This window comes from Acipenser ruthenus, chromosome 3 (genome assembly GCF_902713425.1).
Source record: "Acipenser ruthenus chromosome 3, fAciRut3.2 maternal haplotype, whole genome shotgun sequence".
Classification (NCBI taxonomy): Eukaryota; Metazoa; Chordata; class Actinopteri; order Acipenseriformes; family Acipenseridae; genus Acipenser; species Acipenser ruthenus.
This window is the reverse complement of record NC_081191.1, coordinates 1,538,262-1,552,140: the sequence shown is the minus strand read 5'-3', so window position 1 is coordinate 1,552,140 and position 13,879 is coordinate 1,538,262. Positions and strand designations below refer to the sequence as shown.

At 40.1% G+C, this 13,879-nt stretch overlaps 1 protein-coding gene across 1 annotated transcript in view; it reads left to right on the top strand.

Annotated features, from left to right (window-relative positions):
• Positions 1-7,041: 7,041 nt before the first annotated feature.
• LOC117435408 (protein FAM135B-like) overlaps positions 7,042-13,879 on the top strand; it is a 96,340-nt gene continuing 89,502 nt past the window's right edge. Inside the window, exon 1 of the mRNA XM_034058530.3 lies at positions 7,042-7,413. The gene's annotated coding sequence lies outside the window, so the exon portion shown is untranslated. The remainder of the gene's footprint in view (positions 7,414-13,879) is intronic.

Sequence of the window (13,879 nt, the reverse complement as noted above, 5' to 3'; positions counted from 1 at the left end):
TCTACTGCGGGTCCAAAAGTATAGCATGGGGATATTGGCGCATCAAGAAATGTTGACTTGTCCTCATCAGGGACCCTCGCTTGGGACAGTCAACGCTGTCTGTGAGCTACCACGAGGCTTGCCAGGCTCCGGCCCAGGGCTTGTCCTTGGAAGCCAGAGATCTGGAGCAGCATACTCGAAACCAGGCGCCGCTCTGAAGCCACCGGTTCAGCTGTACTGCAGTACTCCATCTAGGTACACTGTCTGTCAAGAGGCCTGTCGTATTGGCCAGGCGTGTGACTGCTGCCTTCTTTAAGTTGTTATTATTATTATTTATTTCTTAGCAGACACTCTTATCCAGGGCGACTTACAATTGTTACAAGATATCACATTATTTTTACATACAATTACATTATTTCTACATACAATTACCCATTTATACAGTTGGGTTTTTACTGGAGCAATCTAGGTAAAGTACCTTGCTCAAGGGTACAGCAGCAGTGTCCCCCACCTGGGATTAAACCCACAACCCTCCGGTCTCCGTTACCCTGCATTGACTATTAGGGCATGCAGGGTCTTTAGGTAGAACCCCCCACTGGAGGGGCTCGTACCAGGGCCGTGATGGTCGAGTTTCTGCCAAGCCCAATGCCCCCCCCTCCGGTTCTGGAACATCTGGGATGGCCACCGGTGCAGACGGGGTCAGCTCCGGGACCGGTGTTATCGGCTGAGCCAGGGCCAGAGCAAGGGTTTGAGCCTGCTGCTTGGCCAAACACTCAAGGTCTTGGACCATTTGGTTTTTCAAGTCCGTAATGTCCTTTGCTTGTCTTGAGTGCTTGGCCCACTTAGTACTCCGTGTAGGAGACTGAGAGTGGGTGTGAGACTGAGCCTGAGCGCAAGGAATGCTCTGCGAGGGGATCAGGAACAGATTGAGGAGAGGGAGCCATGGACGGCTCAGCTGTGCTAGCAGGTGCCTGTAAACTTATTGAGCCTCCTGTGTAGCACCCGTGGCTGGAACACTGCACAAATGGAGCAGAACGTCTCATCTCCAAGGGCGAACCAGGTGTGCTGCATGGCCAAGCACCGGACACAGAAGGGTGCTTGTGCTTGCAGGACATGCAAGTGTGGAATTTAGCCATGCTTGATGTCTCTATTTGCGTTGAGAACACCAGAGGCGTGAAGTGGATGATATTGATGAGCTGGGGTGTCGAAGCACCGAGGCTCAGAGTGTCTAAGCACCGAAGCACAGAGGAACCAAGGCTCTGAGCCACTGAGGGTGCCGAAGCACCGAGGGCGGCGAGCACCGAGGTAGTGTGCACCAGGGGGCACTGAAGCACCAAGGTCACCGAGGCGCAGAGCGTCTAAGCACCAAGGGCGCCAAAGCACAGAGGCACACAGGCTGCGATGCACTGAGGGCAACGAAGCACCAAGCGTCTAAGCACCAAGGGTGCCAAAGCACCGAGGCACACAGGCTGCGATGCACTGAGGGCAACGAAGCACCAAGCGTCTAAGCACCAAGGGTGCCAAAGCACCGAGGCACGGAAGCTCTGATGCATCAAAGGCACCGAAGCACCGAGGGCGCCTGCACTGAGGGCATCAGAGGTACTGAAGCACTGAGGGCACCAAGGCACGGAGCATCTAAGCACGAGTGCACCGAAGCACCGAGGCTCTGATGCACTGAAGCACCGAGGGAGCCTGCACTGAGGGCATCAGAGGCACTGAAGCACTGAGGGCACCAAGGCACGGAGCATCTAAGCACGAGTGCACCGAAGCACCGAGGCTCTGATGCACTGAAGCACCGAGGGAGCCTGCACTGAGGGCATCAGAGGCACTGAAGCACTGAGGGCACCAAGGCACGGAGCATCTAAGCACGAGTGCACCGAAGCACCGAGGCTCTGATGCACCGAAGCACTGAGGGCATCAGAGGCACCTTCTGTACTGCTCTCCTGTGCCTAACTGCAGCCACTCGAGCCGGTGTATCCACCCCGGCCCCGCTTATGCCACATGCCACCCCGGGTTTTGTGACTGCACGCGGTGCAGCACGGGCAAATGATTTGGATCGCGTGCAGTCACACACAACCGGGTCAACACGTAGCGTATGCCGGGGTGGAGCACAGGCAGAAGAGCTGCGGTAGAGATGACAGAATGTACTGTTTGTGACTTTTTTTTTTTTATTAACTGCAAAAGCAGTAAAGAAAACACTTTTTTACACAGAGAATTGTGACACCCTGGGATCCTTCAAGAAGCTGCTTGATGAGATTCTGGGATCAATAAGCTAGTAACAACCAAATGAGCAAGATGAGCTGAATGGCCTCCTCTCGTTTGTAAACTTTCTTATGTTCTTCTTATGTTCTAATCCGGTGGAGTCGACTCAACAGTGGGTCTCTTTTTTTTATTTTTTAGCTGCAACAGCAGGAAAAAAACGCACAACAACAGCAGATGCTCCAGAGTTAGAAAGCAGACTACAATCGTAAAGCAATGCAGGCTGTTGAAAAGAGAGAAAAATATTTAGTCTACAGATGCCAAGTTTCTGATTCCGGGGAAGTGGCAAGATGACTTCTAGCAATATAATATTGCAGGGGAACTCCAGAAAAACTCGAGTGAGAGCTCTTTCAGTCAGACTCAATCACAGCAACTGGACCGGTTAGTATACCTACCCTACCTACCTGATTGTGAGAAGCAAAAGAGGAAGTGAGCTCCGTGGAGTGACTGTTTGTTCCCTCGGGAGGCGGGACCAAGGGCGTCACTCCCCGGAGGGGCCTATCGGCAGCTCTGCCATAAAATGCTCAGTAAATACCTGCCCTGTGGCAGGCATATCCCAAAAGTATTGGCTGGTAGTCATCTTTGAATTGAAAGGGAACATGAATGATTATCTCAGTGTTTGCTCCAGGACTTACAGACTGAGGGTCAATGGGGCCCCCACTCTAAATTTTAGGGGGACATTTTCTTCAGTGAGGGGGTCAATATGTTTGATAATTCAGAACCAACCACCATTTCTTATTTTGGTTTGTTTTTAAATATGCCAGCAGAATTTACTGACCTTTGTTTCTGAAAAACACAAAATAAAACTGTAAAGCTGTAGATACAACCTAGGTGTCTCTACACTACTCACTGTCACTTTTGGGGAAAGTATTGGGAAATGTGTCACAGTGATGCTGGCGTATCACTGAGTAGATGATATTCATTGTACCAAATCACATTAGAACAGGGGTATTCAATCTTTTAAAGCTGCATACTCCTTTCCAAAAAAGTAGTCCACCACATACCCCCATCTGAGATAGCATAATAAAATGAAAACAGAAAAAAAGGTTTGTACAATAACATGATACAATAAAACGCACAAGCCATGGAGTGTGATGGATAAAATTATAAAAGTTACAGTATTATAATGGAAAAAAGATATATTATATTTACTTTTGGATAAAAATAGTCCCTCAAACAGGTTTCTAGTTGTTGGAAACATCAACATCATTTATTGTAATTACTAATTAATTAAAATCAACAAACCCTCCATGCTAAACTCAGTCACTCAGAAATGACATAGGACTATTCCGTGATAGCAAATGTTAATCATGTATTTTTATTGATAATACAATTACAGAAAAGGCGGCAAAGTCCACCGCTCTCTACAGCTGACCTCATTACGAAAACATATTGGCATTTTTTTAATTCTTGGTTACTAAAACGTACAGTACTGATGCTAATTAAAAAAAATAAAAATAAAATGCTTACCTAGTATCAGTGTGATGGATGTCGCTGCTTGTTACCACACAAATCACTGATGATGGCAGGGAAACTGGAGAGAGCTTCAGTCGCAAGACATTTTTGGCGTTTTTAATCTCTGACGGTATTTCGTCTTGATCGCCCTTTGCTAGTAATGTACTAGTATTGAGCCAGCAATCCATATTTGTTCACTGGATTGAAAACTAAAAACGCACACCAGACTTAACGGCTTGTCAAATTAGACCGCATGCAGTACTTTGATTTCTGATTGGCCATACATTATTTTTTAAAATGAACCAATAGTACTTAAGTTAGAATAAAATTGAATCGGGTCATTGAATATATATATATATATATATATATATATATATATATATATATATATATATATATATATATATATATATATATATATATATAACCGCTGCATTTGAAGAAACCACATTACCAACAGATAAAGTTTAATAGTCGTATTTAAATGCCATTGTCCTGACTGGTAAATTCTTACCTTCCACTGCCCCTTTATTTTGACAATTGCCATATCAAAAATGGCTTTTTTTTTTTATTTATTTATTTTTTTTACACTTTTCATTCTTAGCCACCAAGTAAATATTTTGAACAGTTTTCAAAGCAATTTTTGCTTTATTTTTAGAACACACGTTGATGTTGTTGATATGATAAACGTGTATCTGCTTCAAGGTTAAACATGGCCCGGCACAAATATAACATTGTTATCCTAGCTGTTCACCCGACCATTACTTCTGGAAGAATAAGTAATCATCTTCGGCAGTGACTATATTTCTGCTTATATTTGTGCTTAAATACTGTGAAATTCATCCGCTGTTAACTTATCTTTTATATACTGTTTATTGGTATTGCGCCCGGTCTGGGAAGAGGGACATTGACGAGTGAAAGTTAAGTATGTAATACATATCTAGATTGTAATAATTTGTTTAAAATAAATTAGTCTTATATATATATATATATATCACTAAATATTTTATATAGTTAATAAAAATACATTTAAAATATATTTTTAAAATATATTGCTATTTTCTGAAACCGGACTTCCTGTGTAGTTTTTATGAATGAGTGAGTGAGTGAATGACGTTACTCAGGTAGGCGGGTCAAACAGGCTCTTCAATCGTAGCTTTGTCTCTGTCCCCTGAAAACATACAATGAAAGATTCATTTCGGACTTTGACTGGGCATTGTTGGGCACTCCTAGGGCAAAACCTGGAATGAAAGATCTTCGTGATTCATTTCGGACTTTGACTGGACAATCCGTGAATTGCCCAGTTTCGGGTTTGCTTGTAATATATATGCAATAAGGCCCAACAGGGCGTCTCTATACGTCGAAGATATGGCACAAGATGAATCAAGTGCCTCCAACCCTTGAGGTCTGTATATTCAACGTATACTGATGCCTTGAAAGTCCTTATTGCATTTATAATCCAGGTCAATCTGTGGATTTGAAGGAAAAAAAAAGAATAAGTCATGTTTTGGACAAAAAATTATTCGTTTTTTTAATTAAATATCATTATGCCAATAAAGTAGTCCCATTTATAATTTTGAACTACACTCAGTTTCATAGTTACAGCTGTACATTAGTAACTGTAAAAGCAAGATGGCTACCATCCGATACTTTTAAATTCTGAGGCAGCGCAGTGATTTAGAATATGTGACAAGGCTCCAACTGTCCATATCCATCCAAAATACGGAACCTCACTTGACCAATCACATTGCTCGTTTCACATTCATTGCCAGCGCTGGATTTATATATATATATATATATATATATATATATATATATATATATATATATATATAGGCATATTTGTTATTTCTGGGAGTGCACATACTGTGTTGAAAAGGAATGTAGTTTATACATTTCCACACATGATATGAACACTCAAGGCCTAGGTCTTGTTCCCACAGGGTTTTCAGTGTAGACAGTGAAGGATGAAGTAGGGATGAAGTAGGGACATGCTTGCTACAGTATTTCAGGAGTAAATACTGTAGCAAGCAAAGTTGTGAATCTGAAGTAACACAAGAAATATCTTTGCAGTTAGTTATTTTTGGGAGAGTTAAAAGTTAAGGCAGTAACTAGGGTATGACTCCATGTTCACCCGGACAGTTTGAGACAGTTCACGCTTTTTAACTCCAATTCCAGTGCATTCTGGTAAGTGTAGTCCTGCTTCTGAGATCAGAGACAAGATCAGAGACAGGTAAAATGTTCCAGAATGCACTACGATGGAAGCTGAAAAACCTGAACTGTCCCAAACTGCCCCCCTCACAACAACAGACCTGAAGTTAGCACTGAATTGAGATGTGGAGGTAGGGTGGGAGGAAGAATACAGAAGATGTAGGTCTTTGCCATATTCAAGCAAGTCAGGGTCTTACTGTAACTGGCACAAAATAATAGTGTTGCACTGCTGTCTTACCAAACGCTTACTATATTAGAATCAGTATATCTAAATGGCTGGAAAACGTGCATGCTCAAAGAAAAATACAATCCCACTTAAAAAAATATATATATATATATAATTCCAGAAGACCTGAATGAAACTTTCTGACCAGAAATTGGACGTAATATCCATGCGCACTGGATAGAGAATACAATTGAAAAAAAAACAACCTTTCCCCTGGTGTGGAACAATAACAAAAAAGAAACAAAACAAAACAATATAAATAAATAAATAAATAAATAAATAAATAAATAAATAATAATAATAATAATAATTTTTTAAAAAGTGTATATTGACCTGTTTGCTTTACCAGCCTCAATCTTGTTGTTTTCCCTCTTCATTTTAGTGACTTCATCCACTCTTCAGGAATTATTTTATTGATCCAGATTGTTACACATAGTATTTCTTTGTTTATAAATTCACTTCAAAATCATAGAGAGCAAAGTGCAACACATATGGGCAGAAATGTAAAACAAAAAACAACAAATAGTGAAATATTTTATGATAAATATTAACCCTGTAATGCTCAAGTATTTTTGAAATGAGAGAAGCTACTTTATTTATGTAACTAGATTTTATTTCTTGTACAAAACACATTTTTTTCCCCCTGTACTGCAACACGTAATATACTGCATACGTAAATACTGCCTTGTGAGGCTGGATTTAATTAATTATATATATATATATATATATATATATATATATATATGATAAATGATGCGCATACAGGGTTAAACGACATCAGAATCGTTTATTCCCGCGTAGACTAACCTGGTCAAACGGCCTCTTGCCCTTAATATTACAGTGCCTGGTTTTGCTGTTCAGGCTGCCATGACGTCACCCCTTCAACTGCCTGGACTAGCATGTACAGGACAGCGGCGGCGAAAGCAAAACACAGGGAAAAAAAGGGAATGGTTAACCTTCACTGGCAAAGGAGAAAGACAAATGCAGGGTAAAAAATAAAAATAATACAAAAAACACGAGAGGAGGAAGGTGGATGTAAACCAATATTAGTACAGCGCTTACCAAAACTGAAATTTCTGGGTAGTATTAAAGCGTGCCAAAGTGTGTCCCTTCACAGGGGCTGAATGGATAACCATGGCAACAGTAGCAGCAGCAATGCGCTGCTGACAGTGACAGACAATGCACATTGAAACGCGTAGACCACTGCAATAGACGTTGTTACAGGTAGGGGAAAGAAAAGAGAAAAAGGAGATCAACGGGTCGTGCTGCAGTAAGTGAGACAGGTAAGCTTACCTTGATTTTTGTCTCTGTTACAATATTATTTGGATCGCTGTGTAAATACTGTGAAGTGTAGTCTATGGTCCGGGACTGACGCGGTGCGGTTGTTTGATTGGGCAGGTATGGCCGAGTTTGTCAGTTTCAAAGATACTCTATCAGTTATAACCGAGCAAACTGTATCATGACTTTGATGGGATTAAAAAAACAAACAAACAACGCAATACAGGATAAGTAGTTATTCCAATGAATTCCATGTCCAATTCCACTGAGCACTATCTGCCCCAATGCAGCCTCGCAATGCAGAGTTTCATGTTATTGCCAGTGTATGGTAGTATATACTTACAGCAGTATTAGCATTTGCAATTATTCTCGTACATTACAGGGGAAAAAACGAATCGTATAAATTAGAGAGCTTGATACCGGAGATGTGATTTAAAGTCGAGCTGACCATATCTGATAAATCGGTGGACAAAGATTGAAAGGCACAATAGTAAAATGTGCAATGTTAACTCCAGGAAAAGCATTTATGATAACACTTGTATGTCATTTCTGCTGGTCAAATTGTACCTTTTATTTAGTCATATGTATTACCTTAAATTTACCTTAATTTATTATTATTATTATTATTATTATTATTATTATTATTATTATTATTATTATTATAGCTTCCTAAGTATTATTTTCAGAAGATTGGGTTATTTTATATGTATTTCACTTTCTTATTATTTTATAATGAGAACTAAAAAGGAAGCAACACTGGTAATTAATCTCGGCCAGCTTTTTACATTAGTAACTCTAATCAGTGAGGCTTTATTTTTTGGTCAAATCTATGTATAAAATAATGATTTACTGTGTTTTGTTAAAGATTACCTAAAATAGTTATAGATAATAGATTGCAACACAGTCTGTAAATAAGCTTGATAAATAATGCCATTGCTGTAGAGTTATTTATGACAGCTCTGGCTTTTGATTGTAAGAAATATTTTTTTGTAAGGTGTTTTCCTCCAAAAACTCCATCGTATTTTATTATATTTATTTGTATGTCCCAAGAAAATGATTGGCGGTCTACTTCGTACACTGTTACCAAAGAGAGGTTTATGGTTGTGTAAAATGTTATTCAGCTGTTTCTCTAAGAGCAGTGTTGTTTGTTTCAGTTCAGTAGTGGACAGAAAGTTGCTCAATAATGAGGCTTTTGTTTTCCCAAAACAAAGCTTTTGTTTATTTTGTAGTCTAGAGTAGAGTTCAGCTTTGTTTAAATATTGCTGATTCATAATGGTAGTTTTTACCCTAGAGGTGTACACATTTGTTTGTTACCTAACTGTTACTGTGGTCAGTTCAGTATCTAGCGTCAGTCATAATGCTCAATTCGTCCACAGAAGCATTTGCAGGTGCAGGAGTGATGCGGTGCTCAATAACAGACACACAACGATAAACCAGGTGCAATGGTCTTTTATTTATAAGTCTGATGACAAACGGTAAATAATAATGAATGGTAGTACACAAGGCTGTGTATTACACAGTTTAACCCAGGGGTTCAGTCCCGAAACAATAAACACAGTCTTTAATACACCCACAATATACAAACACGGTCACCAGTCCAAAGTGAGTGCTGAAGTGCTCGTGGTGCAAATACAATTTATCATGAAACAAGTACAGTGTTGTCCGGGTTTTGTGCTGGCCTGTAGTGACAGCTCTGGATCGTGTTAGCTGTCTAAATAACAAACAAGTATAATTTAGATGTGACAAAAACAAACAAAACACTCATAATTCATAATACTATACTCCTTCCGGTTAGCGTTAACCATAACAAAGGAACAGATCACTTTGCTACGTCTCCTTTTATACCGTCAATCATGACCCCTTGGTAAACGATTGCAACCGCACCTCCAAGCCGCGGCTGCCACATTGTTTCCCTTCCGGGTCGATGATTTAGTGTACCGTAGCTGTGCCCCCTTTCTAGATGGCCGACTTCCTTCTAACCCTGGGAATAAATTGTCTGGCCATCCAGTCCAGGGCACTCTGTTCCCTTTCCACAGTGCCTTCACAGGTCGGGAGGGAGATTTATCACCAAGAATCATTCTGTCTCTGTCACACAGCGGATGAAGTAATTTTTATTGTTATGAAGTAATAATTAAATTCTTTAGTGCGGTGGAGAAACAATCTGAAATATTTGAAACGAACATTGCTGCGCATGAATTTGAAGGCAGAAAGCCACATCAGTGTTCTCCATAAATTACATAGTTGATAAATATTAGAAATAATTATTATAACGTGTTTTGCTTTGCACCGATTTGCCACATTGCCAAAATTTGCATGAAAGTTTCTAAAATGGCAAGTGATGTGTGGGACAGTAGGGATCAACATAAAAAAACGGGCTCAACAAAGTGCTGCTTCAGATTTTGGTAAGCGAGTCAGAATCGGGATACAGATGGAGGTGTGCTTCACGCTTTTCAAACATGGGCCCAACTTGCAAGGTACATGTTAAGCATAGTGATCAACGTTTTGTTTTGTTGTGATCCTAGTATTTTCTGTAATAAACGAAAACAAAAATGGTGAGGTGTTTTTTCTTTGTACAATACCCCTAAAACATTTTGAAGTTTATTTACGTTAAACATGAGTTTTCACTTGCGAGCACATCTAAAAAATAAAGGCATAAGTAACCCACAGTAATGATCTTACTTTATGAAAATGTGTCTTTCGCCACTTTGTTTATTGTGCAGAGATCATAATGCCAGGGATACATTTTTGTTTTAAAGTCTACTTTTATACTGTTTCTGCCGGGAAAATCTTTATATGGAATATATCATGGTATTTAATCTACACAGAAACACAACAGAGAAACACACAGAATATATTATTGTAGGCACAGTAATTAGTAACAAATACATAAAACAAACAGGCATATATGTTCTAATCCAAGGCTATTATTGTAGCATGGCCAGGTCCTGTTGTAGGTGAGTACCCAGGGTCTGGAAAGTATGGGGATGATTTCAGAGAATACTAAGGAGATTAAAATCAAGTACATCATTAGTAGCAGTAGTGCCTGTTACATAATACATTTAAGGGGTATTTTAGCCCCTATTGTGCATTATTTGACAGACCTTTTTTGTGTCATTTTTTTCATAGCACAGTTGTTTTTTATACCATTTTTTATAACATCATCCATTTTTTAGGATATCTTGAAACAAAACTCCCTCTACAGCAGTTACTGCACAGTGTAATATTACTTAATGCTTGTCATTTAAGGTTTAACTGAAGTGTTATATTACAGTACATGACTGAGTGATACAAGCAGAGGGGACAAAGCTTTCAGTATTTTCAGCTTCTTTGTTTATGGTGAATTGGTTATAATTGATCAGTTATTTTTTAAAGCTAATTTTGTATTTATAAATGTATTGTGTACCGATATGTATACATTTTTAAAGTATTTATTCATTGGCACTCAGATTGTCTCCATTTTTAAAATGTTTACACCCTGCTGTGCATATGAGTACCTGCACTCACCCCTGCTTTTAACATTAGGTTCTCATGTGAGTACCAGCAGAAGTGGTTTGGTACCAAAATTAGGGGTCATCATCCAAGTCACTGTCTGCCTCCGCCTCCTCCACCCACAGTTCACACAATTGTGATGGCACTGTCAGAGACCACAACAATAGTTTGTGAATGTTTAAGTAGTAGTCCGGATTGCTGGATATTACAATGTTTAATAAATCATCACGCATTCTCTATTTATTAACACCATATAGCCACCCTGGGGATTCAAAAGCAAAAAACCCAAACACTTTGTCACTGTTGTTGAACACGTTAGCTTGACAGCACAACATTATTTATATAAGGATATAACTGAGGGTGAAAAATATCTTGTTTTAAATAAAATGGTTAAATAAATGTATTTTTTAACTCACGTTTAAATGCAACATCTTTCAAGCATTAACACCTCCTCTCACTCCTGCTCAGTTTAGGAAGCGAAGCGTCAGGGAGCTTCCTTAACCCTTTCAGGACCAAGTATTTTTTGGCTGTAGTTGACTCTCTTCCTATAAAAATTCACTAGAAAACTATTTTGTCCTTATGCCAAGCCTTCGTATGAGCCGTTCTGTCCTCTGAGGGTCGAACCCGGTCACTAACTGGGACCCAGTCGCGAGGCCGAGCCTATAACGACTCTCCGAGAAGTCAGAGGACTCTGTGTTTCAAGGGCCCGGAGGGCCAGACTTGACTCCATAGGGAAGGCTCTCTTGGTTGGAGTCCAGCCCGTCTTTTCTCTCTCCCTTGTCTAGAGACAGAGCCTCCGATCCTAAGTGCAAAACACTGACATGCTGTAATATGACTGCCATACTGAAACCATGTAACAGATTTATGGACTTTGTGGCCTGGGTTTTTAAAGTAGGTCCAGGTTAGTCCCTAAAAAGAAACATTTTGTCACCTTTTATGTAGTAATCTGCAATAATGTGATATTAATGTAACTAATATATTTGGGGTGCTTTCTGTGATTCTAGGGGCAAGGCTACAGAGCCTCCCTATCATCTCATTCACTGGATATTTTTTAAATTCAGTTGTAACCATTTCAAGAATTCCTGGAGTTTCTTTCTCCTCCTCCACCCCACCACCTTTTTGCAGCTGTGTCTCTCTGTAGGGGGGTCGATGGGACCCATCACCCAGCCAGGTGCCCTGAGACAGCTGTCAGAGGCTCACCTCTAAAGAGGGCAGTTCCTGATGGCCATAAAGCGAGATCCTGTGCCACAGTGTTATATAAATGGTCTTATTTCTAATCCTTATGTCGGCTGTTCCCTCGTTCATTGAATTTTATCCTCAGCTGCCTAAAATAATGTCAACCCTGTTCTCCTACAGTGGTTCAAGGTTTTTCTCCTAGCATATTTGATTATGTTGGTACTGTACAGTTTTCCACGATAATTAAGATGCCGTTATAATGAGGAGAACTCCATGAAAACAGCTAATATTAAAATGCTAACATCGTCAATGACAGCACAGACAGACATAAATGGTAAAGTAGTTGCTCACAATCTCTTCCACTGGACTATGATATGCCAGTGTCTGTTTACTACCATCAGTATTTCTATAGGTTATGCATCGGAGCACCCTGCTTTTTTGGCAAGTTGACATTTTGGACAATCCAGCTTGTTTACGTCATGGCAGAGTTCATTTCACCTGTAAGGACTTGATGCAAATAATGAATAAAGACACATTTGAGTACTCGAGCACAACACATTCTGAGTACTCTAATGCTAGTCTACTGACAGGCAGAGTAAAGCTTGTGGGTTTACAGCACTGCAGTCTGGTGATTTATTAATGTTCTAAACCCTCAAGTACCAGGCGACTGAATAATGATTTAATTTCAAATACTCAAGTTCTCTAACTCAGCCCCAGTAAGTATACAATATTCCTTCACCCTGAAACCTGCTTGTCAAAATTCCATTCTGCAAGGCAAACAGGAATATTAATGTTTGAACGACCTTCAGCGTTGTAGATTATGAAGAAAAATAGCTTATTCCCCACATGGTGTTCTTGGTATACTGAAGAGCTAATGGGCCCACTATGTGACAATATCTTTAGTCACAAATGGTGCATGCTTGTATTTATCTGTCTGGCTTTCTGTCTATTTTTGTAATTTAGTCATGCATTAGGGAGTAAAACTTTATTTTTTTTCTGTGAAAATCTGTGAGAAATATATTTGAATATTGGCTGGGAGACATTTGTTTCTGTAGTGCCATTTGATCGACAAAGTGGTTTACGGTCAAATTGATGTTACTTTGGTGAATTTCTGTTCTGTGCTCTATTAAATGACATGACTAGCTTAGTGCCACACAGCCCCTCCGATTGGGATAATGAAACTGAAACTGAACTCATTTATGTATAAAGCTTGCAAGATGTTCGGGCAGGAAATCTATAGTATCATTAACCCTTAGCGGTCCATTTATTCAGCGAGTCTCAGGCGCGTCAGGTCCAATTTATTTTAGACACACTGTTTAAAAGTATTTTTTTTCACAGTAAAACAGGTTTAAAAGGCACTGCATATCAACAGGACACTCAGTACTGCATCTCCAGCCCCGCCCCACCCCTTGTTTGCTGTATTTTTCACATACCTCTTCATAGGTGTGCATACTAATAAATCATCTCCTGATCACTCGTTTTTATTATTATTATTTGTTTATTTAGCAGACGCCTTTATCCAAGGCGACTTACAGAGACTAGGGCGTGTGAACTATGCATCAGCTGCAGAGTGAGTCACTTACAACTACGTCTCACCCAAAAGACGGAGCACAAGGAGGTTAAGTGACTTGCTCAGGGTCACACAATGAGTCAGTGGTTGGGGTGGGATTTGAACCGGGGACCTCCTGGTTACAAGCCTGTTTCTTTAACCACTGGACCACACAGCCTCCTGCACATTGATGCGAACGAGACTCGGTGTGTTTGACAAACTGACCTCTTTAGGTGGACTCGGTACGGTTCGTTTCC